This window comes from Podarcis bocagei (genome assembly GCF_964188305.1).
Source record: "Podarcis bocagei genome assembly, chromosome: 6".
NCBI lineage: Eukaryota > Metazoa > Chordata > Lepidosauria > Squamata > Lacertidae > Podarcis > Podarcis bocagei.
In genome coordinates this window covers 71,810,918-71,835,332 of record NC_138130.1, presented here as the reverse complement: position 1 = coordinate 71,835,332, position 24,415 = coordinate 71,810,918, and the positions used below count along the sequence as shown (strand labels likewise).

Genomic DNA, 24,415 nt, shown 5'->3' with positions numbered 1-24,415 from the left:
TATGTTCCCCACCCTTCCCCATTGCATACTGATATCTGCTGCAATTTACCACCTGTGCAACCAACATTTTACGAGTGTCTTGTGCACACCTTACCAGAATGAACTGACATCACACTGTTCTTAGAGGGGTGATCCTTTATGCCCCAGTTTGTAGTGAATTCAAATGTTTTATGGACCATATTTTACAGCCTTTGGATATATGAATGGAATGCCCCAAATGGCACCGGAACACCCAAGTGACTGCAAAGGTAATAAGGAAGCAAGGCAGCTTGTACCTGCTCAAAGACACTCTTCTTTATTGTAACTTCAAATGTTGTGAAGCACACTGAAAGAAGGAAGGTTCAAAAGCTGAGCCTCAGTGAGTCAAGGCTCACACTTGTTCTTGAAGCCAGGCCACACATTTGTTTAAAAATATTTGCGGGTGTTTTCTAATGGCTGCAATATGCAAAGCACCCACACCAGAAAACACAGTGCTAAGGAGATTGTTCCCTCAGTGAAAGCAGTTCTATTTACCTGATGGAATGATCTCCCCGCTTCCCCCCGACACACACACACACACATGAACGTTGTTTTGGGGAGGAGAGCGGGGGAAAGTCCCACTGCACTACTAAGAATCATTGCACTGGCTTCTGCTGGCACAATGACTTAGCTAAATATGTCTTTTACGAGTCACTCCTCTTATTTTCTTAAATTTGCAACTTAGTATGTCATATTTTAAGGGACGCGGGTGGTGCTGTGGGTTAAACCACAGAGCCTGGGATTTGCCGATCAGAAGGTCGGCAGTTTGAATCCCCGTGACGGGATGAGCTCCCGTTTCTCGGTCCCTGCTTCTGCCAACCTAGCAGTTCCAAAGCACATCAAAGTGCAAGTAGATAAATAGGTACCGCTCCAGCGAGAGGGTAAATGGCGTCTCCGTGCACTGCTCTGGTTCGCCAGAAGCGCCTTAGTCATGCTGGCCACATGACCCGGAAGCTGTATGCCAGCTCCCTCGGCCAATAAAGCGAGATGAGCACCACAACCCCAGAGTCGGTCACGACTGGACCTAATGGTCAGGGGTCCCTTTACCTTTACCTTTATGTCATATTTTGGTCCAATGTGAATAAAGTCAAGCTGTGAAATTTGTCAAATGCTAAAAATAAGTGTCTATATATTTGACCCATTTTGCACTTGGGACCCAGACAAAATGGCTCCCCGGTCCATCCCCTGGGTACATCTTTGCATCCAGAATGACCCAGGTTCAATTACTGGGATCCATAGATGGGTTAAGTAAGACTCCCATCTCAAACCCTGCAGAGCCAGTGTGCCAGTCAGTGTAGACCAGGGGTAGCAACCCTTTTGTCCCTCCAGATCTTGTTGGTCTCTAATTCTCAGCAGCCCCTGCCAGATGACCAGTGGTCATGGATGATCTTGAAGGCCACATGGGTGGACAATACTGAGATGGGCAAATGTTCAGATTCACTATAAATGAAGCTCTCTACATTCCACCAACCATGGTGGAATCTACACACATATTGAAAAAAATATGAAAATACTTTTTTAAAAAATGTTTTGAAAAATAAATTGGATTTGCCATAGCTCACCTTCACCATCTAGTGCCACATTTGTATACTGCACTTTACAACACACTTAAAACATTTTATTTGCAGCAGTATAGCTGAGTCTCTTGATAGTGGTCCCTGAAAGGGCTTTGGGCCATGGCAGGTGCCAAAATCAGACGCCAGCCATGGCAGTAAAGAACCAAATCCATATGAATATAAGAAGATCCTTGCTAAATCATACTAAAGGTTTATTTAGTCTAGCATCCCAAGCAGCCAAGTGCTTCTCAGGGGTCCACTAAAATGATGACAACTAGAGAGAGAAGTTTGGAAGTGGGCAAAAGATAATAGACCTTTTTGGTGATGCCTGTCCATTTGTAGAATGTTCTCCCCAAGGAGGTCCACTTGCCACCAACACTGGCATCTTTAGAACATCAGGAACATACCTTTTATTCCTCCCTCCCACCCCTGCCTGGCATTTAGGCAAAAGTTTAGCTCTTGTTTTGGTGGCTTTGAATTTTATCTACATGCTTGTCATGTTAGGTGGGAAACAACATTCTATGATTTTGTAACTCATTAGTTGTGGGTGAACATCTTAGTGCTAATATGTTGCATTAATTTACATGGTATATTTGATATGTGTTGTGTTTTTTAAATATTTTTCTGTTTGCAAATCCCTTTGAGATACCTTCAAAACAACAACAACAACAACAACAACAACAACAACAACAACAACAACAACATCAACACACGATAAAAGATCAAACATTAAAAACTTCCCTAAACAGGGCTGCTTTCAGATGTCTTCTAAAAGTCAGCTAGTTGTTTATCTCCTCAACATCTGATGGGAGGGTGTTCCACAGGGCAGGTGCCACTACCGAGAAGGCCTTCTGCCTGGTTCCTTGTAACCTCACATCTCATGGTGAGAGAACCACCAGAAGGCCTTCAGAACTGGATCTTAGTATCCAGGCTGAACTATGGGGGTGGAGGTGCTCTTTCAGGTATACTAGTAATGTACAAACTAGTTCATAAATTAAATTAAATTAACTACAGTGCCCACAGCTCTCCTTACTCATGGCGCCTCTGTGGCCGTGCTACTAGACATAAAGAGGAGGGTAATATTACAGCTTGATAAGTGAAAACAGCAAATGCAAGGCAGTGCAAGCCAAACTAGTGCAGACAGCCTTTCCTAGTAGAGGAGTTGGCTTGGCACTTATTCTGGATTTAATACCACTTCAGCTGTAGAGGAGCAGGTGTAGCTAATGAAGGCCCACAGCTTTGGACTTTTAGGATGTAGTCTAAACAGATTAACTGGGGGGGAGAGGGGGTTCCATTCCCAAATTCCACTGACATCAACAGTACTTGCTTCCAAGTAAATGTATTTTAGATCAGAGTGTAAAGCCAATCTAAATCCAGCTAATACATTTTGTGGATCGGAATGCCTGAAGGGCAAAGTCGTTAGAACTAGAAAAACTTTGCACCTTGCCGGCATACTAAAATGCGTAACAAGAACCACAGTGGAATTGTTGTGAGCTACAGTGACTCTCTGATCAGTGCATCAGTCCTGGTTTAATGTTCAGATCACTGGGAGTAGAAAGTGTGCTTGTTTCTGCATCTTAAGCAGGAAAATGTTTTATAGGCTTTCATTGTATATTTGAAGATTATCATAAAATGGGAATTTTTCCCATTGTAAATGCTCTGAACAGTAAACCTTTAAGACTACTTGACATTCATTGCAATTTTTTCAGGGAATAATCCACAATCTACTTGCCACTGAGCTCCGTGCCTCAGAATCCAAGCATAAAGTCCACCTTTTAAGTTAATTGCTATGCTTTAATAAACAAGACTTTGTTGTATAGAATGTATTTACCATGATCCCATTGACACACTTCCTTTAGCTTTTCAGAAAATATTGATTTTAATAACTACCATGTTGCCAGCAGCAAACTTTGAACAAATGTGACAGACAGCTACTTGAGGGAGATATGGGCTGTGAGTATTTTGCCTGTGGTACATATCTTCTGTACAAAACATTTCCTTGGTCTATATGAATGCAACAAAGGAAATTCTGTGGCAATACAGCAGCTACTCCAGAACCATTTTAGGACATTTAAGGAACATTAAAAACACCCACAATTGTAATTTACCAGCTGCCATCATGTTAGTACTGATCTAACACCAGCTGTGTATCCAATCCCCATTGAAAGGAATGTCGAAAATCATTGTGCAAAGGGGGATATTTTTACTGCAGCAAAGTTCATAGAATATCTTTTGCTTTTGTTTGTGCAAACCTGAGGTTTAACTTGGGGTTCATATCTTCATCTCTTATATCTTCTTTGCCTGTCAATTCTTTTTCAGAATTTTTCTGGCTGTTGTTAATATTAACAATATTTACAGGCTACTGTATAACAAGATTCTCAGGACATCTTGCAACAAGAATAAAACAATTCAAAATGAAAAAGAAATGAAAAGGAAAATTTAAAAACCCTGGCCTGGCCAGACCTTAAGTATTCTTTTCTTTCAACCTGCAGACTGAAAAAACCTCTCTGATTGACGTCTGACCCCTTTGCCCAATTACCACCACCTCTACTAGAGCTCATATTCATATAATCTGAGATGGGATTTTCTGTCCCTGTCCCTCTTTGCCTTCAAATGAAGGTCCCAATATTCTCCTTCATCAATGGAGGCTATAAGTCTGTTTCAACTAAGTTAGGATTATGATACTGTTAGCCTTAGAAAAATCATGATTTTTTTTTTCTTTGTGTAACTGCATTTTCTCTCTCTCCTTACTTAAAGTGTCTCAACAGAAACCTGATGCTGGCTGACTTGGTGCACAGGGAATCTTGTCTTACTCATGTGTCAAGCCAGCTTAGGTCTATATTATATATTGGCAGGGCAAGGTGTCTGAGAATCATGGGGTTAAGTCCAGTTGATGGTGACTAGTGGGTTGAGGCAGGGCCAGTCAAATAAACTTTGCTGCCTGAGGTTTTACCCCCTGTCCCCAAGTCTATGTAAGTAACACCCAAGGCTGGCCAAGTTGTACTGTTAGGTGAAGGTAAAGGGACCCCTGACCATTAGGTCCAGTCGTGGCCGACTCTGGGGTTGCGGCGCTCATCTCGCTTTATTGGCAGAGGGAGCCAGCGTACAGCTTCTGGGTCATGTGGCCAGCATGCCTAAGCCATTTCTGGCGAACCAGAGGAGCACACGGAAACACCGTTTACCTTCCCACCGGAGCAGTACCTAATTATCTACTTGCACTTTGACATGCTTTTGAACTGCTAGGTTGGCAGGAGCTGGGACCGAGCAACGGGAGCTCACCCTATTGCGGGGATTCGAACCACTGACCTTCTGATCAGCAAGTCCTAGGCTCTGTGGTTTAACCCACAGCACCAAAACCAATTTTTCATAGGGAGTGAAAAATATATAATAAAGCATTAAATAACTAACTGCAATACTTGCTAGAAATGTGCAACCACTGTGCTGGGATTGAATAATGAGGTGATTCTACCCTCCTTCTAGTTGAACTGAGATGTCAGAGCCCCGAATTGGATTAGGCTAGTAACTTAATTTGCTGGAGGTGATTTACAGTTCACAAAGCCTCGTGTAGCTCTGTTACCATGTTTTTCCATAGTCTCTACTTTTCAGATTACCATAGTTATATGTTTTTCAAGGTCTTTGCGTTTCCCTACTCTAGAGCTAGGCTTTTTATAAGACCCCCCCCCAAATGCTGTCTCCAGGATCTCAGAAATCTCTGAATGATTTTTGTGTTAAAGCAAAACAGAGAAGTTTTTGTTAAAAAAAGATAAAAGCTTCATTTAACTTTTTTTTTAAAAAAAAATCCATCTGCTACTGCTCTTCTTGGGGGGAAACATCACCTGGAGTTCTTCAGCACTCCACAAACAGAATTAACAGCTTCATCTTTAAATTCCTATTGGAATTGCCCTTCCAACACAGGCAAGTACACTAAGCTAGCCAATGTGAAGCTGTAAATAATAAAAAGTAGAAGCAAGACTACACAACACTTAACCTCCTCTTAATTGTTTTAGAGTAAGAAAGAGCAAGAGATAAACCTCCACTGCTCCCCACCCACCCCCAAAATTCGGAATGAATATGGATTTTGGATATTTTTTCCACAAATATGGGTGAGGGAGGAAACTGTTTTCCTTTTACTAACCCCACAAAAGCCCCTGGAGCTGCAATTTGGTAGACTTAATCCGCTCTGGAATGGCTCCTCTGCAGGTCTGTCCTATCCATGAGGCAGGCTGAGGTGACTGCCTTAGGCAGCAGAATCCAGGGGCGGAGGAAGGAGGGTGCGGTGGGTGCAGACTGCCCCAGGTGTCACCACTGAGGGGGGTGACAAAATGCCAGGTGGCACTCACCGCGGGGCCTGCACAGGTCCCACGTTGCCCAATCGGTCCGCCTACTGCCTTCTCTCCCCACCCCCAGCTGTAGGGTGGCTGAGTAGGAGGAAGCAGGCAGGCTCCGGAGGCCCTGCAGTGCGTCCCGCCCCTATGGGTGCCTCACCCCACCCTGGGCATGTCGCCTCAGGCGCCTGAATGGCGTCAGCCACCACTGGCAGAATCCAAGGGGTGCTTCTGTGTGCATGCCACACCCCCTGCCAAGAAGTAAGGAAAAGTGATGCGACAGCTTCTAGGTTCCAGCAAGAACTTGTGAGAGCCTTGAAAGCTCTTGTGAGAGGCTCACAAAATCACTTGGAAGCCTTACAAAATCTCAAAGGGCTCTAGTGAGAGCTCACTGGAACCTGGAAGCTGCAGCCACACAACCCTGGTAAGTGATGCTTCATCAGGGGCAGCAAGGTGCAGCACCTTCCCATTTCTCCGCAGGTGACAAAAAATGATGGGCTACCTCTGTCCTTGTGCCAGCATATTTCACCTGCTTCTGCCAAAAGGAGGTGTTTGAGGTCTTCTAGATTCCTCGTAAGAGTAAATAGGGATGCAGAGCTTCACTTTAGACGAAGCAGTGCTGGCTCAGAACCTGAATCACAGATCAAAGTGAACAGAGCACAGAACAACTCAGAACCAGTTGAGAAACGTTTTTAAAAGACCATTAGAAGGAGACACAAGGGGCCTATGTACAGTCCTACAATCTGGTGCCCTTTCGTGGCATCTCGAAAAGAGCTGCCTAAGATAGTTTCCTCATTCTCCGTGTGTTAGAGATGGCCCTGGGCTGGGAATTGTTATTTCTGTACTTGTAAAATATAGCATAACTTGAAGTGTCTCCAGCTCCAAGGATGGAAACTCATATCACAGAGGCACAGCTTCTCAGTGTGTGACTATAGTTCATCACAACAGACATGGAACCAATTTGGATCTTCACTGCCCTACAAATAAATTACATTTGGGCATTTACTCGGTTACTAGAACAGCCCTCAATGAAGCAGAGAAGCATCCAATTCTCATTTCCCTATTTATTCAGTGTGGTGTCATTTTTGAAAACCATGATATGCTTAATTGTTTTTCCCCAAAAGGAGAAATTCTTACCCATGATAATACAAGACACAAACTAATCTCCTCTTGATAGATGAACCATTTCTCTTAGCATTCACAAATAAGTTGAATAGATGCAGTTATTCCAACAAGTCAAAATAAAAAAATTCCTTCCAGTAGCACCTTAAAGACCAACTAAGTTAGTTCTTGGTATGAGCTTTCGTGTGCATGCTCATACCAAGAAGCTCATACCAAGAAGCTCATACCAAGAACTAACTTAGTTGGTCTTTAAGGTGCTACTGGAAGGAATTTTTTTATTTTGACTATGGCAGACCAACACGGCTACCTATCTACTACTTATTCCAACAAGGACTTTGTGTGTGATTGTAACTAGACGGTGGATAGAATAGGAGGAGACAGTTTGTACTTGTAGCAACTTAGATCCTATGAAACCATGTAATGGAATAAAAACCTTAACAAAGAATTAAAACAAAGATGGAGACTTTAATTGAAAACTTGATCAATTAGCAGAAAGGCCATAAGTAGGAGGCAGCAGAGCATGAAATTTGATTAAACCGAACCATACGTCTCACTTCATTTCCAGCGGTGTCGCAAAACTGATGACCTTGAAAAGGGAAGACGTTTTGGGAGTGCAAAATACTGGTTAACTCGATGCTGTTTAAAAGAGGCGACTGATAATAAATGTTGTACCTCGAGAAAGCCTTAAATTAAAAATCACATACATATTCAGACCTGAGAGGCGGGTAGCCAATAAATTTGGATAATTGACACGCAATCCAAATTTATTACAATGGGGAGAAGCAGAAGGAATGTGAAAAAGGCCCTCATTTAGCAAATTTGACAAACTGAGCTGATCATACAATAGCTTGCTGACTAGTCAAATTATTCACAGGTAGTTTGGCATTGCTCTGCACGCTCAGTAAGATTTCTCCACATGGAGAAAACCAGACATATCCCTCTAGTGATTTGCATTTGGGGTAGGTAGAAAAAGAAACATTTTTTTTTACTACTGTGGCAAAAGAATCCCAAGTGCTTTTGCATGGGCTGAGTACATGGACATTTGGTCATGAAGTTCCCGAACTGTCCCCCCCCCCACATTGTTTAGGATGGCCCTGACCTTCAAGAGATGCTTTCTAGGCATGTGGGGGGCTGCTGAGGGAAAGAGGTAATGGGTCCTCACCCCCACCTTCAAGGTATCAAATGCTTAATTTTCCCTAGCTAACAAATTCATAGACTGAAGTTAGCCTTACTTCCAATGATAAGGCCAATTTTGCACATTTGTTTTTGAGGTGGTGCAGTTTGCAGGCATCTCCCCCCCCCCCCCCGCTTCTTAATGTTTCTAATGGGAGCTATTTCACACAAATGCTTCCCCGTGCGAAAATGAAGTGTCAATAGTGTTCCATAATTAGAGGGCCCCAGCATTTATACCTCCACAGATCAGTCTACTAAAAGTGCATTAAAATAACAGCCCAAGACGCCAAAAGCCTGCCAAAGCAAAATTCAATAAACTTTGACCGCTATATGAGCTTCCCTCTCAATACAAATAGCAGCTTTAGGGGAATAATTATATCGAGACCACTGCAGAAAGTAGAGAGTTAAATTCATCTCTGCTCATCATGACCCTGAACCTGATCTCTCTCTCTCTCTCTCGATCTCTCTATCTATCTATCTATCTATCTATCTATCTATCTCTATCTATCTATCTCTCTCTCACACACACTATTTGGCTTTGAAAATTTGATCACATTGAATGTAATAGTATATTTCTTTAACATATGTAAAAGGTAGTTTGGTCCTAAGTGCATAGCTTACATGTCTGGCTTTCTGACAAGCTTTTCTGACTTGCATGTGCACCCTTATGCCTTGAAGTTAGTTGTAACATGAATAAAGCACAAGGAATTAAAGAAGTGCTAAGGAATGGCTAGTAAAATGAACATGGAATTAAGAGAACCCACTGAAGAGCGACAAAACAGCCATTTTGTTACTGGTAAAGAAATTTCAACTCACAGTACCATCTATTGTTTATTATGAAAGCTTGAAATATTCACAGCATTTTATGAAGTAGTGACAATACAATCAATACTTTGTGTTGCTGTTGATGCATGATCAGTTGGTGTATTTAGCTCTTAACCCAAAATTGTTGGGTTAAGGATAGGGATAAAAGAGAAATTCAAATCAAATAGTCCAGCAATATGCTGACAGGCCTAAGCAGTTGTTTAACATTTTCAGGAGTAGCCAGTTACAATTAATCATCATTCTGTATTGCTTTTAAAGGTGTTTTATGTTACAATACACCACCCTGATGTGAGAGAGCAGTATATAAACACTTGGGTAAATAAAAACAAAAACAGAATCCTATAAATCCACTGTCCATTGTAGCTATACCAGTGCAAATATTGGCTTTTGCCACCACAGCTGCAGAGATGTCCTGCATCTGTCAAGAGAGGCAGAGGCCTTCTCGCTGCCATGATAACCTGAACTCCTGAAATCTGACTCTTAAATCTAGGGACTTTACTGTATAATCCCTCAGTTTCTGGTGAGTGAGGGTGCAGCTTGGAGAGAGTTCCAAAGCCCAGGTTTCGCCCTCAGGGCTGACATTCCCTATCTCTGAACCCAAGGAAAGAAGGGAGGCTGGTTGACAAAAGAAAGCCCAGTAGGGCATTCACAGTCAAAGTAACAGGATAAAATCTTCAATAGCAGCTTCACATAAGAACTGGGTCCCTATAACATGATTCTTGGGAATGCCCATGAAGCTTATGGGATTACGCTATATACTGGGCATCGTTGCTAACTTTTTAATGCCACCCTTGTCTTTTACTATTAAAAGACCATCACATAGTCACATCACATCTATCCATCCTCAGGAGGCTGTTAGTAGAGCTTATTAAAATTCATTATCAAAGTTCATGACTTACTCTATAACTTCACAACTCATTTTCTAAAACAATATGGTATGTTGATTTATGCGCTCGTGTTCCTTCTCTCTCATAAACATGGTTTGTCACAAATCATTATAGTGCCCCTTAAACAGACAGCGCTGGGACTTTGAGAGCAGATCTCCAATAAATTTTATTTACTTTTCCAATAAATTGGCCATATATTGACAAAGGCAGGAATGGCATGTTTTAACAGGTAACAAAACACATGTGCGTATTGGATAGGTTTTGTTATTCGTCTTATAGACAATGCAGTCTATGCAAGTAAGTGGGCAAATTCAACAATTTTTGTTTCTCTCAGTTTTTTCAATTGTAATTTCAATTCTCCACATTCCCATCACTTTCAGCAATTTTTTAAAAGTACTCATTAAAATTCACCAACCTTTTAAGTGTGAATTTATTCTAATATACACATTTTAATACATTTTGAATAATATTTTTTCAAAGCAGATCCCTATATTATGATGCATTTTTGTAAGTTGTTTTCACTTGTTTATGCACACTTTCCAATATATGAATTTTTGTACGCACTACTTGGCTGGAGAACTGCGTTGCAAAATTAGGAGACGTGAATTTCAAAGGATGGCTGTGTTTTGGTTTGCACGTTGTTTCAGAAAGAGTGGCTTAGATAGGTTTACATTTAAATGCAAACTGAATCAAATTTCTCCCCTACCCCTGCTCCTCAGTAACTGTGTTAGGATTGCAGCCTAAGTGGCTTGCACTTAATTTTCTATTACATAAAGATTCTGGGATGTACCTACAGAGTATTCCTGGATATCTACTCTGAGCAAAGAAATAGGAATATTGACTGCATGGGCTCAGATGATGGTGGTGATGATTTATTAAATTAGTATACTGCCCTATACCCTCAGGTCTCAGGGCAGTTCACAGAATAAAATCACAATATAAAATCACAAAATACATAATCAAAATAAAAAGAAGAACAACCCAATAACCCCAAGCAGGATCAGGTTAAACGAAAGAGATGGCATCATTTGTGATCAGGCATTAGGATATAGCCTAAGAGCTTTCTAGATTCCTAGGAAAGGATATATACGGTATATATGAATGATCTCTTTTTTATTTCTTATAGGAATAAAGGGATATAGAAAGCTGCCTTGTACTGTGTCAGCTCAGTATTGGACCCTCCAGCTCAATATTTTCTACATTGACTTGTGGTGGTTCTCCAGGATTTCAGATCAGGGTACCTCCCAACTCTACCTGAGGATGCTGAGAACTGAACCTTTCACCTTTTGCATGCAAAGCAGATACTTTGCCACTGGACTAGTCTAGGAGGCCACTTTTTTCTGGAGGTCTAAACCTCCAGAACTCCCAGACTCCATCAGCTGGCTATGCCAGGCTTAATGAGGACATTTTCAGGGAGCACAACCTTTCACAACTGTGTTGGGTTCTGAACCCACTCTGGACCAGGTTGCATTGTGAACTGGAATGAAACCATTTGAATGTGGCATTTTTATGCTGGACTGACTATGTTTGATAGAGTCACTGTCAAACTTTTTTATTTTGACCTGTTGGATCTTGCGACTTCTTCAGTCTGATTGTGTTTTTGATTCTAGCTACTGGAGACAGTGGCGGAGCTTCATGCTCCAACACCGGGGGTGGAGAGCAGGTGGGGGCAGGGCTTGTGCGCATCCTGGGGGCGTGGCGCACCGCCTGCGGGGGCAGCCGCGATGGCACCTCACCAGGAATGGGCTGCCAGGGGCGGTGCGCTCCCCCCGCACTCCTCTTCCTCCGAAAGTGACTGGAGACCTTAAACTTTTCAGGATCCTTAGTTAAGGACACATATGTGTTGTGAGCATTAGGACACATATGTGTTGTGAGCATCAACTTCTTTGATCATCTGTTTCACTGCAAATGAGGCTCTGAAGTTCTTAACTTGCCTTGAGAAGGGTTATGATTGAGGACTACACAATCACTGTTCATTTTGAATGCTGTCCAAATACCCAGAGAAGCCTGGGTTGAGTGATTTATCTCCATGGATCCCTTCCTGCGTACTGACCTCCCTTTTCTTATGTCACTTGCCTCTGCTATTTCTATTTGTGCCTACTAGAGGCTTCTTTTGTCCCTGGCCTCTCAAGCATCTGGTGCCTCACCATATTTCCTGTGATGCATTATGCTGTTTGCTTTATTGGTGCAGAGATAATGTTGCTTTAATACATTGCACTAAATGAAGTGTGTTTCTAAGTACCCACCTTCCTGACAGTCAAGTGGAATATGCCTGTGAAAATACATTAACAATACTCTTCCACATGGTGTAGTAGGTGTTGGTGCCATCAGTTAATGCAATTGCTTTTCAAAACAAGAGATTGGGGGCGGGGGGAACCCAACAAGGAGAAATACGTAAGTGCTAATTCACATGCATCTTAAAACTAAATGGCTCCCAGTGGTAGAAAAACATGTTTCATCTGCACTTTACAGTATAAACTAAAGAGGTTGGAAAAACAAGTGACTTTGTCGAAGGTGTTGCACTAATTATGGTACCAGGGTAGAGAGATAAAAGATGTGTCATCCAACAGCAACATGGAAAAGCTTTGAATGGACTTCAAAAAGGGATGGGGCTGTGATATATACCGTAACAACCAGCCTCTGGTTTAATGTCATAAAAGAAAATGAAAGTACAGCCAGGCTTATTTACCTTTCTGTTGCTCTTTCCAGGCACAGATTCGTGCTTAAAAGCTCCATGTTCAAGCGTTACAGAGGTTTTTTTGCTCCAGAATTTTCTCTGCAAAAAGCCACTCTTTAGTTCTCAACTGGAGCAAACATCAATTTGGGTTTTAAAAGGATTGCTATTTGTAGTGCTGTTTTTCTAGAAAAAGAGGTGCCAGAACTCACTATTAAAACCTCCCTTATTTTCTTATAATGGAAACTGCATCCACCAGAGAGTTGCCGGAACTGAGTTCCAGCGAGTTCCAGCTGAAATTTGCTCCGACTGAGCTTTAAAGAGTGGGTTTTTGCAGGGAAAGCTATGAAGCAAGAAAAAGAGAGCTCGGACACAGAGCTTTAAAGAGCAGATCGTGCCTTAAAGTGTGGATAAGCTCTCCATTTGGATGAATTGATCCTCACCTCTTTCTCCCATAAGATCCCACACTGGGGCAGCAGAGGATGGTCTAATTGAAAATAATGTTCTAATCAGAACCATGACATGGGTGATCAGCTTGCTATTTTGGTGCAATGACAATGGCTTCATTTGTGCTTGCTGGAGCTAAATCCTGGCACCTGTCTTCAATGTCAGCGATCAACAAACCTGGAAAATATGGAGAACTGTATATCAGGGTTAAGAAACCTTTTTCAGCCAAGGGCCCCCATTTCCACCTGAGCAACATTTCCATGTCCTGTGCAGATCAATATGAACCTGTACTTTCATAATGGACAGCATTTGAGCACAATTAGTAAGGTTGTATAATCTTAATGGAAGCATCTGATAGCCATTTGGCTTTTGTAAATTACTTGTTCTCCACTAGTAGACAAGAGAAACATCATTTATATCTCAGCCTGAGCAGGTTATGCTCTTGCGCTATGGGCTGTAAGTGAATCTCACCGCAAAGGCCAGGATCACGACTAATGCAAGTGTGGGAAGGAGGTGCACACTTGCCAGATATGCTGAGAAAGTATGTCAGATATTTTACTGGACAATGATATGATCCCCTAACTTCAAGATACCTGAGGCCCACGGCTCAATAGTAGAGCAAACTGTTTGCATGCAAAAGCTCAGTCCCCATCATCTGCACATAGGAATGGGAAAGACTCTTGCCTGAACAGTGGCGTAGCTAGCTGCTTGGGTGCCCGGGGCAGTGCAGGCGCCTGGAGTGTGGACACGACGCACGGAAGGTGGGGAGAAGCAGGAAGGGACACGACGCGCCAGAATCTCAGTGCCCGAGCCCCATTCCTCTCTGGTGCCCTGCAGTGTCATGGGCCAGCAGGCTGCTTCACCTGCTGAGCAGCAGCCTGAAGGAGGAGAAGGCGAAGTGACTCCATCTGCTGCTCATCAGCCTTCTTGTTCCTGATGAGAACTAGCTGGCTCCAGCTTTCTTAAGCAGGGGTTCTGGCCTCAGTCAGTTGCTGGAAACAATATTTGTCGTTCCTGACCAGACCTTGCTGCTTCTTGCTTCTCGTGACCTTGGATCCTTGGCTTTCTTGACCCCCCTATAGTCTGACTACATGAACTGAGATACTCCTGACTTTAGAACACTGGACTCTACCGTATATATAGACTCTGCCTCCAGGCAAGTACCCCCCTGAGACTCTGCTGGTTGGCTGGCTTCCCCCTCCCCTGAGCTCTGCCATGGCTGGCAGCACAGGACTACAACATGGAGGCCCACATTGATTTTTTGAGCAGCGCAGAGCCTGCAGCTGCCTGAGCCACCACTTCAGCAATCCTCCTGGGTGTAGTTCATGAGGTGGAAACAGTAGTCATCTTTAAACGTCTCCTGAAGACTTTATCTTTTTCTGTAGGCGTTTCCTGGCTCATAAGGGTTTATTGTACTGCTTGTTCTACTGCTGTTTCATTGATATATTTCTGTACATTTTTGTGTCTTCTGTGAAAGAGATAGATAGATAGTTATATTGGTTTTAGTATCTTTTATGTACAAAAAAAATCCCCATAGGAATTCTGCATATTAAACAGTATACATAATAAATAAGCAACCCCTTCTTCTCCCACATGCCATAATCCTGACAAAAATCTGCCACGTTACAGCTATTGGCACTAAAAAAAAAATAAAGCAAGAAAAAATAACAAAACTTCAAGCAACTTTTTAAGCATCGCCTCTGGTTTGGCCCTGAGAAGTCTAGTAATGGTTAAGAAAGTTGTGTCCCAGTGGTGTTAAGGAACCTTTTTCAGCCTGAGGGCTGCATTCTGTCATGGGTGCAACTGTCTGGAGCCCGTATGCCAGTGGTGGCAGAAGTGGGCAGAGTAACCGGTTTTACTTTTACCTTTATATAGTGGGCTGCATTGCAGCCTGGCAAAAGAGGACCTTTCTACACATGGTGGTTGGTCTATATGACCCCTGTGGTCCCTTCCAGATCTCCAGTTCTATGTTGCAGAGTCTCTCCCCCAACTGGCAATCCCACGCAGCAATGGGGCATTGCACTGCCTTTGAGAAGATACACCAGAGCCCTGCCCCACTGTCAGGTGGGGGGAGAGAGCTCCCCCTCCTGCCCAGCAGCAAAGCTAGATGGCAGAAAGCCTCCCCTCTCACTGATCTGGCAAAGGGGAGGCGTTCCACAGACCTTTGCCACTGGTCCTCTCTGCCCCTAGAGGCCGAGGAGACTGGCAGCAAAGCTGGGTGGTGGAATGGGAGTGTTGTCCCTTGGGGGTGCTGCTTGAGGCGACTGCCTCATCCCGCCGCATGGGTGGGCCAGCTCTGGCTAGGAGCCTTGCATTCAGTATTGTGAGCATGTGGAACTCCCTTTCAGTTGAGGACAGGCAGGCAGGCAGGCCTCTTTATTGTTAGTCTTCCGGTGTTAGGTGTAAACTTTTACTATTATTACTTCAGTGGGCATTTTAAGTAAGCTTTTCTGATGAATTTGAACTATTCCCCCCCCCCCTTTGTATCTCTTTTGTAAACACGTGCATAGTAGTTGTTGAAATAGATAAAAGCGAGCAAGAAATTTAAGGGCACATATTTAAAAGAAGATTGAAATGGAAGCTCTCATCTTTTAAGTATGTCAGTGCTGTAGCAGGAGGCTCAGTTCACAGTGATGTGAAGTTGTCTAGGCTTTGTACAGTCACACTGAAAGGAATAAGGATTGGACAGCCACAGTGTTTGCTGTGCTGTTGCCCTCAATGTTCACATAAATGCTTCCATTTAATGTATTCATAACTTTGTGAAGACCCTTAGGCTAAAGTTTTTCACTTTTTCTGTACATACTGTTGTGGCATTAGAAAAAAGAGAGGCATTCATGGCTCCCTTTTAAAAAAGGGGAAATAAGATTTGACAGGAGTGGGGGGGATCCTTACTGTTGTTAAAACGTGCAACGTTTCCCAGTTTTCATTTTCCAACAGAAAGAGATCAAATTTTATTTCCCCCTCTATTTTTATCTTTTAAAAAACAGCTTTTATGAAAAAGCTGCTTTTCATATTTGGCAAAAACAGCATCCTAGGAATGGGCTGCTCTGCTCTTGTCATGCAAGTTATAATTTTCTGGCAAAATTCAAAAAGTGACCTGCCAGGACTTCATTTTACACCACAAGCCAATCAATTCCTATGGTTTTCAAGAAAAGGCGTGCACAAAGGGCCTGTCCATCAAAACAGCCATCATGATTGGTTGTGACACTCCACAATCTTTGCCCCAAGCTGGGGAGTGGAGATTAATAACCCCCTTTGTATCCATTAGTCAATTATTCACCTTTGAAGAGTCAGTCATAGAGTGTATTCAACTCCCCAAAGCGTTAATGGCTCATTGGAGGTGAATAATAATTCATTTTTGACCTCTAATTCTATCTTCCCTTCACAATATTGGTTTTTTCCCCCAAAAGAAAACTCTGTATTTCTCACATTCACAGGCAAAACTGAACAAGAATAATATTGTTTTATTGCAATAATTAGGGAGGGGGAAGCAAAAAAAGTCTGGAATCAAATTTACCTTACCTAGCAGGAAACAACTTTTACGAAGGACAGGAACAATGGGACATAATAGATAAGGCACACAAGGGAGAGTTGGATTGAAGGGTTCAAAAAGATCACCAGTGATGACTGTGTGCTTTGTATTTTGCATATTGCCTGAAGTAATGTGGAGATGTTTCACTGCAGGTCTCTAGCTATATTTGCAATGATTGTGGTTGCACAAAATTTCTGAGTTGGATCAACCTGTTAAGAAGGCATCTCGGATCAGAGGTACTCACTGAGCTTCCAAGTCACTCTGTGGCCTTGTCTGTCCCTCTCACACAAAGTTTTATTTTTACTGGAAGCTGTTTTGAGCCATACAGTGGGAAGCGGAGTATAAATTCATTAAATGATAAAAAACAAAATAAAATAATGGTGAACAAACTGACTGGAATAAATTCAGTTGCAATTCCAATATCGCTGCTCAGCTGTACTGAAAATCACTTTAAGTGATCTGATCCTCCGAATGTTTCCTTGAGGCTGGAACTTGCAACTGTCGCTGTTTCACAGCTTACTTATTTTCTGTTCTATGTTTACTTATTTTCTGCACCAGCAAGTTTTGTACCTCAGGTTGTTCTTCACAAGGTGCTGATGGAAGCAAAGGAAAACATGGCTATGCTGTTGTTTAAAGGTTGTGAACACTAGAAAGCTTACACTTACAGTTCTGTGTGGATTTTGTTACTAAGAGTACAATCCACAGTACACATAACTGTAGTCATCTTATATTGCAAGCTTGACAAGATGGCACTCTAAACCCCATATTTTAAAATCAGTGGGAAGTGTGCTATTGATTCAACTCAGAACAAAGTTTGTATTTTATTTATTGGGTTTTATCCAGAATCATGAAAGTAGCATTTCATTTGTGCAATGACGTTTCCCCTTCCTCTCCTCCCTCCGTATCCTACCAATCTTGGATGGGTTTGTGAGGGGTTTGGATAAATTCATGAAGAATTAGGGTCTCAGTGCATTAGCAAAAGCATTCCTCTGAACATCAGCTTTTGGGGAATAGCACTCACATGTAGGTAGAGTGCTATTGTGCTCAAGTCATGTTTGCAGGTTTCCCAGAGGCAGCTGGTTGGCCACTGTGAGAACAAAGACGCTGCATTAGATGGACCTTTGGTCTGATCCAGCAAAGCTCTTTCTGATTAATCTGAAGCTTTGACGTCTTTTGGATCATCTACAGGACTAGGATAATGCATGAGTCACTAATCCACATTATTTTAAAGCAAAGTCAAATCATTAGATAAGATAAACCTGGTAAAATGATCATAAAATTCCACCCACCTTTCCATATGCTCTTCCACTGACCCAATGGTCTCATGGCTAGGAAGCTCTTCCTAGAATCTAATTTAAAAATCCACCTCCTTTCAGTAAATCAGTGCTATTGCTTATCATAGATGTTCATCAATTGATCCTGTAATAGCATTTTCCATTTTTGCAACAGCATCACATTATTGACTCATGTTAAACTCGTCATCCATTATAATTCCTCCATCCTTTCCAGCGGTACTATAGCCTAGCAGATTAATTATACTGAAAGTATTCTTTTCATGAACGCAATTTGCCTCACATTTCCAATTAACCTTAATGGAAGTTGCTTGCTTGATACAGAATATTAGCCTTTTCATATTTCTTGAGAGTGTCATTTTTGTCAATTTGGTATTTTCCCCCAATGCTTTTTAATGTTTACCACAGGGTATGTTATTAATGTTGTGTTCTATTCTTCCAATAATATTTGCTCTGGGTCCTTTGTTGCAAGGCATTGTTTCAATGAGAAATGAGTATTAACACATGTTCACAGAATCACATGATCAAACATCTCATTTAATACATGTCATCTCTTTGAAGTTTGTACTCAACCACTGGGACCTAGATGCTTATTTTCCCCCAGAAATGATTGATTTGCTCTTGATGAAAGTTTATGAGAAATCCTGGAGACTCCAGGGGTTGTTCTGTTGATAGCTAATGTGGTTGTGGATGGATTAAAATAAAGTATCATTGTATTTCTTCCTGGAATCAGAGATCCTTTTCTCCGCAAAACTATGTGATTGAAATGAGTTACCAAACTTAAAAGTGGATGCTTATTAGATGTAATTCCATGTGAGAATTAGCATATGATTGACATAGTCTATGGTTTGATAAGATTAAAAAAAATCTCCAGAGATAATTGCTCATAATGAATCATTTATTATGTATATCTCTTAATTCTAGCAGGGTTAAGGATGAGTGAGCGTGAAAGCCAGGGGCAGAGCTTGCAACATCCCATAAATGCTTCTTGCACATATTTATATGAGTCCCAATGAATTAGCACAAAGAAAATATTAAAACAAATCAAGGGCATGCATGGCTCATACTTAACTATTCACACAACAGAACTAATTTAGGTCATCTGCTGGTCACAGAACACTAATTCAGTAACTCCCTGAAAACACAGCGCTAAAAGCAGGAAACAGCATTGGGAAACGATAAAAGGAGTATGGGTCTTACTCCCACATACATATGTATAGCACTGCAGTGTTAAGGTCTTTTCACTCTTCAGGTTTCACGTTCAGAAGCACTCAACAGAGAGAGGCAGTCATCACTCCCTGACAAGTATAATTGTATAATACACATTTTTGTCACATTCACAATTTACATTTGACATATGTATTTCTAAATATCTTAGTTGTTCATCTAAGAAAAATACAATGCAAATTGGTCTTTCCATGACCCTTCCTTCTGAACAAAGTAATGTGGAAGCTTGACAAAGCTAAAAATGTCCCTTTATGTAGAACTTAAAGTGCATGCAAAGATATTGCAAAAAAACACACAAAAAAACAATTAGGTTTTGTAGGGTTTTTTATTCCATACTTTTGCATAAAATGGCTTTGTCCATTCCCCTTTCTTCATCCAGTTAGAAAGTTTCAATGTGACACTAGAATCTTCTTATCTGTAAGTTTCTTTCAAAGTGTGATTTTTTTTTACCTTGTAATATTGCCCAATTTATTTTGAGATGTTCTGACCTTAGTGAGTTTAACATCATAAAACTACAGACAGCATATATTTTTGATGAGCACAGGAAATCTCATAGTAGCATGCTAATGAAATTGCTTATTAGCCCTCTATTCTTGTTATAACCTTCCTTGTTGAACAGAACCCCTCACACAAAACCATAAAAAGGCGCTGGTGTAAAGAACATGTTTACTATGCACCTGTGAGAACCCCTTAGCATAGCATCATAGAACTGATTTTGTGTTAAAATCAGGCTATAGCCATGCCATACATTTAAAGCTCAATTATACTATACATGGCTTACCCCCAAAAGCCCAGTTACAAAAGTGCTTAGGGTTGTTAGGAGACCCCTGTTCCTTTCACAGAGTTACAATTCCCAGAGATCCTGGGATGATATGTTGATTGTTAAACCATTCTGGGAACTGTAGCTCCACAAAGGGAATCGGTCTATCACCACCCTGCACCCTTAACAAACAAACAACAATTTATTTATATGCCACCCGCCTGATTGAGTTGCCGAGCCACTCTGCGCAGCTTCCAACAAATTAAAATGCAGTAAGACACCAAACATTAAAAACTTCTCTATACAGGGCTACCTTCAGATGTCTTCTAAAAGTCAGATAGTTGTTTGTTTCCTCAACATCTGATGGAAAGGCATTCCACAAGGTGGGCGCCACCACTGAGAAGACCCTCTGCCTGGTTCCCTGTAACCTCACTTTTTGCAGTGAGGGAACCGCCAGAAGGCCATCAGAGCTGGAGCTCAGTGTCTGGGCTGAACAATGTGGGTGGAGACGCTCCTTCAGGTATACAGGGCCAAGGCTGTTTAGGGCTTTAAAGGTGAGCACCAACACTTTGAATTGTGCTCAGAAACATACTGGGAGCCAATGGACTGTGTTATATGGTCCCGGTGGCTGCTCCCAGTCAACAGTCTGTCAGCCACATTGTGAATTAGTCATAGTTTCTGAGTCACCTTCAAAGGTACCGTTCACAGGATTCTGGTATAGGAATCCATGACTGTTAGAGTGGTAGAATAGTGCTTTTCATGGATGTGGCCACATGGTTTTCAAAGGACCACCAAAAGTTATTGTGGAGAAAATGCTACAATTTTCACTCGGCGGTATTACACCTAAGTGTGATCTCAGTTCAGGGAATCTGGCCTTTACTTTTATTTATTACGTGTTTGTCCAACTCGTGCTCCAAAGAGCTCAAGGCAATGTGCTCAGTTGCCCTCACCCATTTTATCATCAGAACCACCCTGAGAGGTAGTTAAGCCTGATAAATATGACTGGGCCAAGGTCATCCCATGAACTCTATGCTTGTGGAGATTTGAATATGAGTCTCCAAGCCTCAGTGGCTCTCTTTATGTATATGACTTTTCAAACACAATAGAACCTCTGGATCCAACAACCATCTCAAGTGTGTGTAATCTTTTAATTAATTGTGTTGCTTCAATCTTTTTTCAAGAAATAATTTCTCTAAAGCTCTTGGCAGGTCACTTACTTTAAGCATTATAATGCATGTGGGTTAAGCCTGTCCAAAGGCATATGTGTTAACAGCTAATAAGAAGCTATATAGTAATTACATTATTTTTTAATTTACAGCATGTAATTTGTTTACACTAATTTGACAAGGCACCTAGAGAGATAATTAAAATGGAAAGGCAGATAACAAAAGGAGTCAGAAAGTTCAATATAGGACACAAAAGGAAGTACATCCTATACAGTGGTGCCTCGCAAGATGAAATTAATTCGTTCCGCGAGTTTTTTCGTCTAGCGAATTTTTCGTCTTGCGAAGCACGGTGTCGGAAAAGTTTTGGAAAAGCTTCAAAAATCACCAAAAACCTCAAAAAAGGCTACCACACCATGTTCTATGAGTTGCTCCTCGAAGTCAAGTCACAACTGTATTAACGGTGTTAAGAAAAAGGAAACAAACTTGCAAGACGTTTTCGTCTTGCGAAGCAAGCCCATAGGGAAATTCGTCTTGCGAAGCAGCTCAAAAACCGCAAAACCCTTTCGTCTAGCGAGTTTTTCGTCTTGCGAGGCATTCGTCTTGCGGGGCACCACTGTATTGTTGCCAGGGTTGTGGCTGAATGGAATTGTTGCAAACAGTCTTCAACCGGTTAGGGACAATTCAAGGCTGGAGGACCTGCAAAAAGTAAAGCAACAAAGATGCAGCTAGATTTCCTTAAATAACTTTAGGTTTTCAATTTTTGAGTAATTATCTGGACACACTTCCAGAAAAGGTTGTGTTTTCAAAGGGTGAGATCAGCCCTTTTGGAAAATATTCAATTAAAAACTATTTTTAGTTTACTGTTTTAGATTCTTTATCAGAAGGTTGTGTTGGGTAATGAATGTTAACATTATATTTTGTGTGTGAGAGAGAGCGGGGGTGAGGGAGAGACTGTCTAGTATTTTGGGTATTTTTAAAGCAGACAAACAGCCAAAAAATAAGATAAATATATAACAGTAATAAACAAGAGCATAGAATCATAGAATTAGAGGATACTTCAAAGGTCATGTCGTCTACCATGCTGCCAATCCAGTAAACTTCTACAGCATCCCTGATAAGGCTAATCCAGCCTCTGCTTTAACAACTCAGACATTTCATAGTTCTTTCATTTAAAAACACGTAACGGTGACACAGACAATGTTCAGCACCTTACAACCCTTGTGCAGCTTCATTTTATGTGGCAATCACAATAACAGCAGATGCACTATCTGGAAGAAATGTCACATGCTTCTAGTGCTTGGAGTACGGAATAGTTTTTAAGCCAGGCGTAGGGAACCTCAGGCTGTGAGGGGTCATTGTGGCAAACCTGATTATCCTGAAAGAAAGTGCAGGAGCAGAAAGAGCCACTGAAGTACTGGTATCAGTTGGCAATTTTGTTACTGCCGAGTTTGAGACTGGGAAATTCAAAAGAAAGTGCAATGGCCATATGATGCAATCAGACGTCCATTAGTATGAAATACACTTTTTAAAAGTGGGGGATTTCTGTGGCACTTGTCTTCTCTGCCAGTGATGATGGATATTTGGTTGAAAAGAAACAGATCATTAGGGCTTTGCCATAGCTAACTATAAGTTCGCATGGGCATTACAACTTCCCACAGGGACTTGCTTTAGAAGCATTTATTTGGAGGCACCTATCAATGAAGTTCCACATGTTGCACTGACCATATTACATTGCTTTCAGGTCATTTGACAGAAAGCCTTTTTTCCAAAGTTTCCAATACACAATTTGACACAGACCCATGAAACATTAGCACTATTGCCACAGATGGATTTATTGTTGCTGCTGTTGTTATTATTCATACTTCTAGACAAAACAATTATCCAAGTTACAAATTAATTATTGAGATTGGAAAACTCAATAGAGTTAGATAGGTCACATTTTTTAGAACACAATAAAAAGAAAGCATTTAATGACCTGTGGCATACTTGATGGTTATTTTTGTAGGGAAGGTTAAGCCAGTTAAAACACAAACAGTGGAGTGTTATTTGAAGATCACCATAGGCACCAGATGTAGGGGGCCCCAGGTGCCAGGCACCCACAACACAGGGCTCCGCCAAGACTTTTGGTTTCTACCAGAAGTCGCGTTGGAGCCCTGATGTGACCTCCCAGACGGCGTCCAAGGCCTTGCAAAGACTCGGAAGGCGACTGCCAGTAGAAGTCACATCGGCGGTCTTGCAAGGCTTCAGACGTGACCTCCAAGACCCTGTGAGGTCTCAGAAGTGATGTTGGAGGCCCTGCCAAGCCTCTGAATGAAACTTCCAGTAGAAACCAGAAGTCACATCAGAAGTCTCACAAGTCCTCAGATGTGACCTTCCGGACCCCACAAGGCCTCAGAAGCACCGCTGTGCCACCAACAAAATGTCACGACATCATGACATCATGTTACGTCACAGGTGCCATTAAGCACCCATAACCTGAAGACCACATAATATTAGCTAAAACGCCCCAAAAAAATGTGTAAAGAAGCTTACAAATGTTAAATTGGTCTCTACAGAATAACACAGTATAAAAAAGGAATGATGGTTTGGTTTAAGAATGTAAGGTCCAACAAATCCCTCAATTGCCTTGCTGACAATTTCATTTCTCAGAAGATGGAAGAAGCAACAATGGGATCACCTCTCCTGGATGATGAAATGGAAGTATTGGGAAGCTTGAGAGGAAGTGATCGTGTTCTGAGGAAATATGGAGCTTTCTGAGGTAAGTTGCTAGCAGCTAATAGAGATTTTCCTGGCAGTATGACAAGCCCTGAACAATTTGGTATAAATTGCTGGCAAATTAATCCATAGTTTAAAATAAAAGAGAGCCTTTTGAAGTATTTTTTTTGTCTCCTATGTGTCTGTGTGTGTGTTATTGTTGCTTTCTGTCATCACTTCATTATCTGTGATAGGATTTTCCTTCCTGGCATTCAAAAGGTATTCACAAGGTTGGACGTCTTCCCAGTACTGAAGGAATTTTTCACCATAAAGAAACTTTAAAAGAGATGATTGCCTCTAATACACCATGTATCTGCTTTGTGCTAAAGGCAGTGAAGCCTCTGACATGGATTGGCTGAGCAGCTGTCATGATATAGTATTTTCAGTTGCTCAGTTTGGTTCAGAGAACCAAACATTTTTCAGTCTAGCTTTATAAGGGAAGAGATAATTCTTAATTTGCCTGGGATTAAGTCTTGTACAAGTGACTACTAGGAAGAAGTCCAAAGACCATGGGATGTAAGAGTTTGGGAGTTCTGAGGCAAGAGTTAAATCAAGGGTGCAAAGTAAAGATGGGATGAGAATTTCAAGTAGGGTCACTCAGCAATGTGAGCCCCCTACTCAAATTGTTGCAAGAAGTAAAGCAGGCACGGCACACTT

General features: G+C 41.6%; 1 long non-coding RNA gene across 1 annotated transcript in view; it reads left to right on the top strand.

Annotated features, from left to right (window-relative positions):
• The window catches only part of LOC308589223, a 54,968-nt gene extending 31,277 nt beyond the window's left edge, over positions 1–23,691 (top strand). Inside the window, exon 3 of the long non-coding RNA XR_014009166.1 lies at positions 23,657–23,691. This is a non-coding gene — a long non-coding RNA (uncharacterized lncRNA). The remainder of the gene's footprint in view (positions 1–23,656) is intronic.
• The last annotated feature ends 724 nt before the right edge of the window (positions 23,692–24,415 follow it).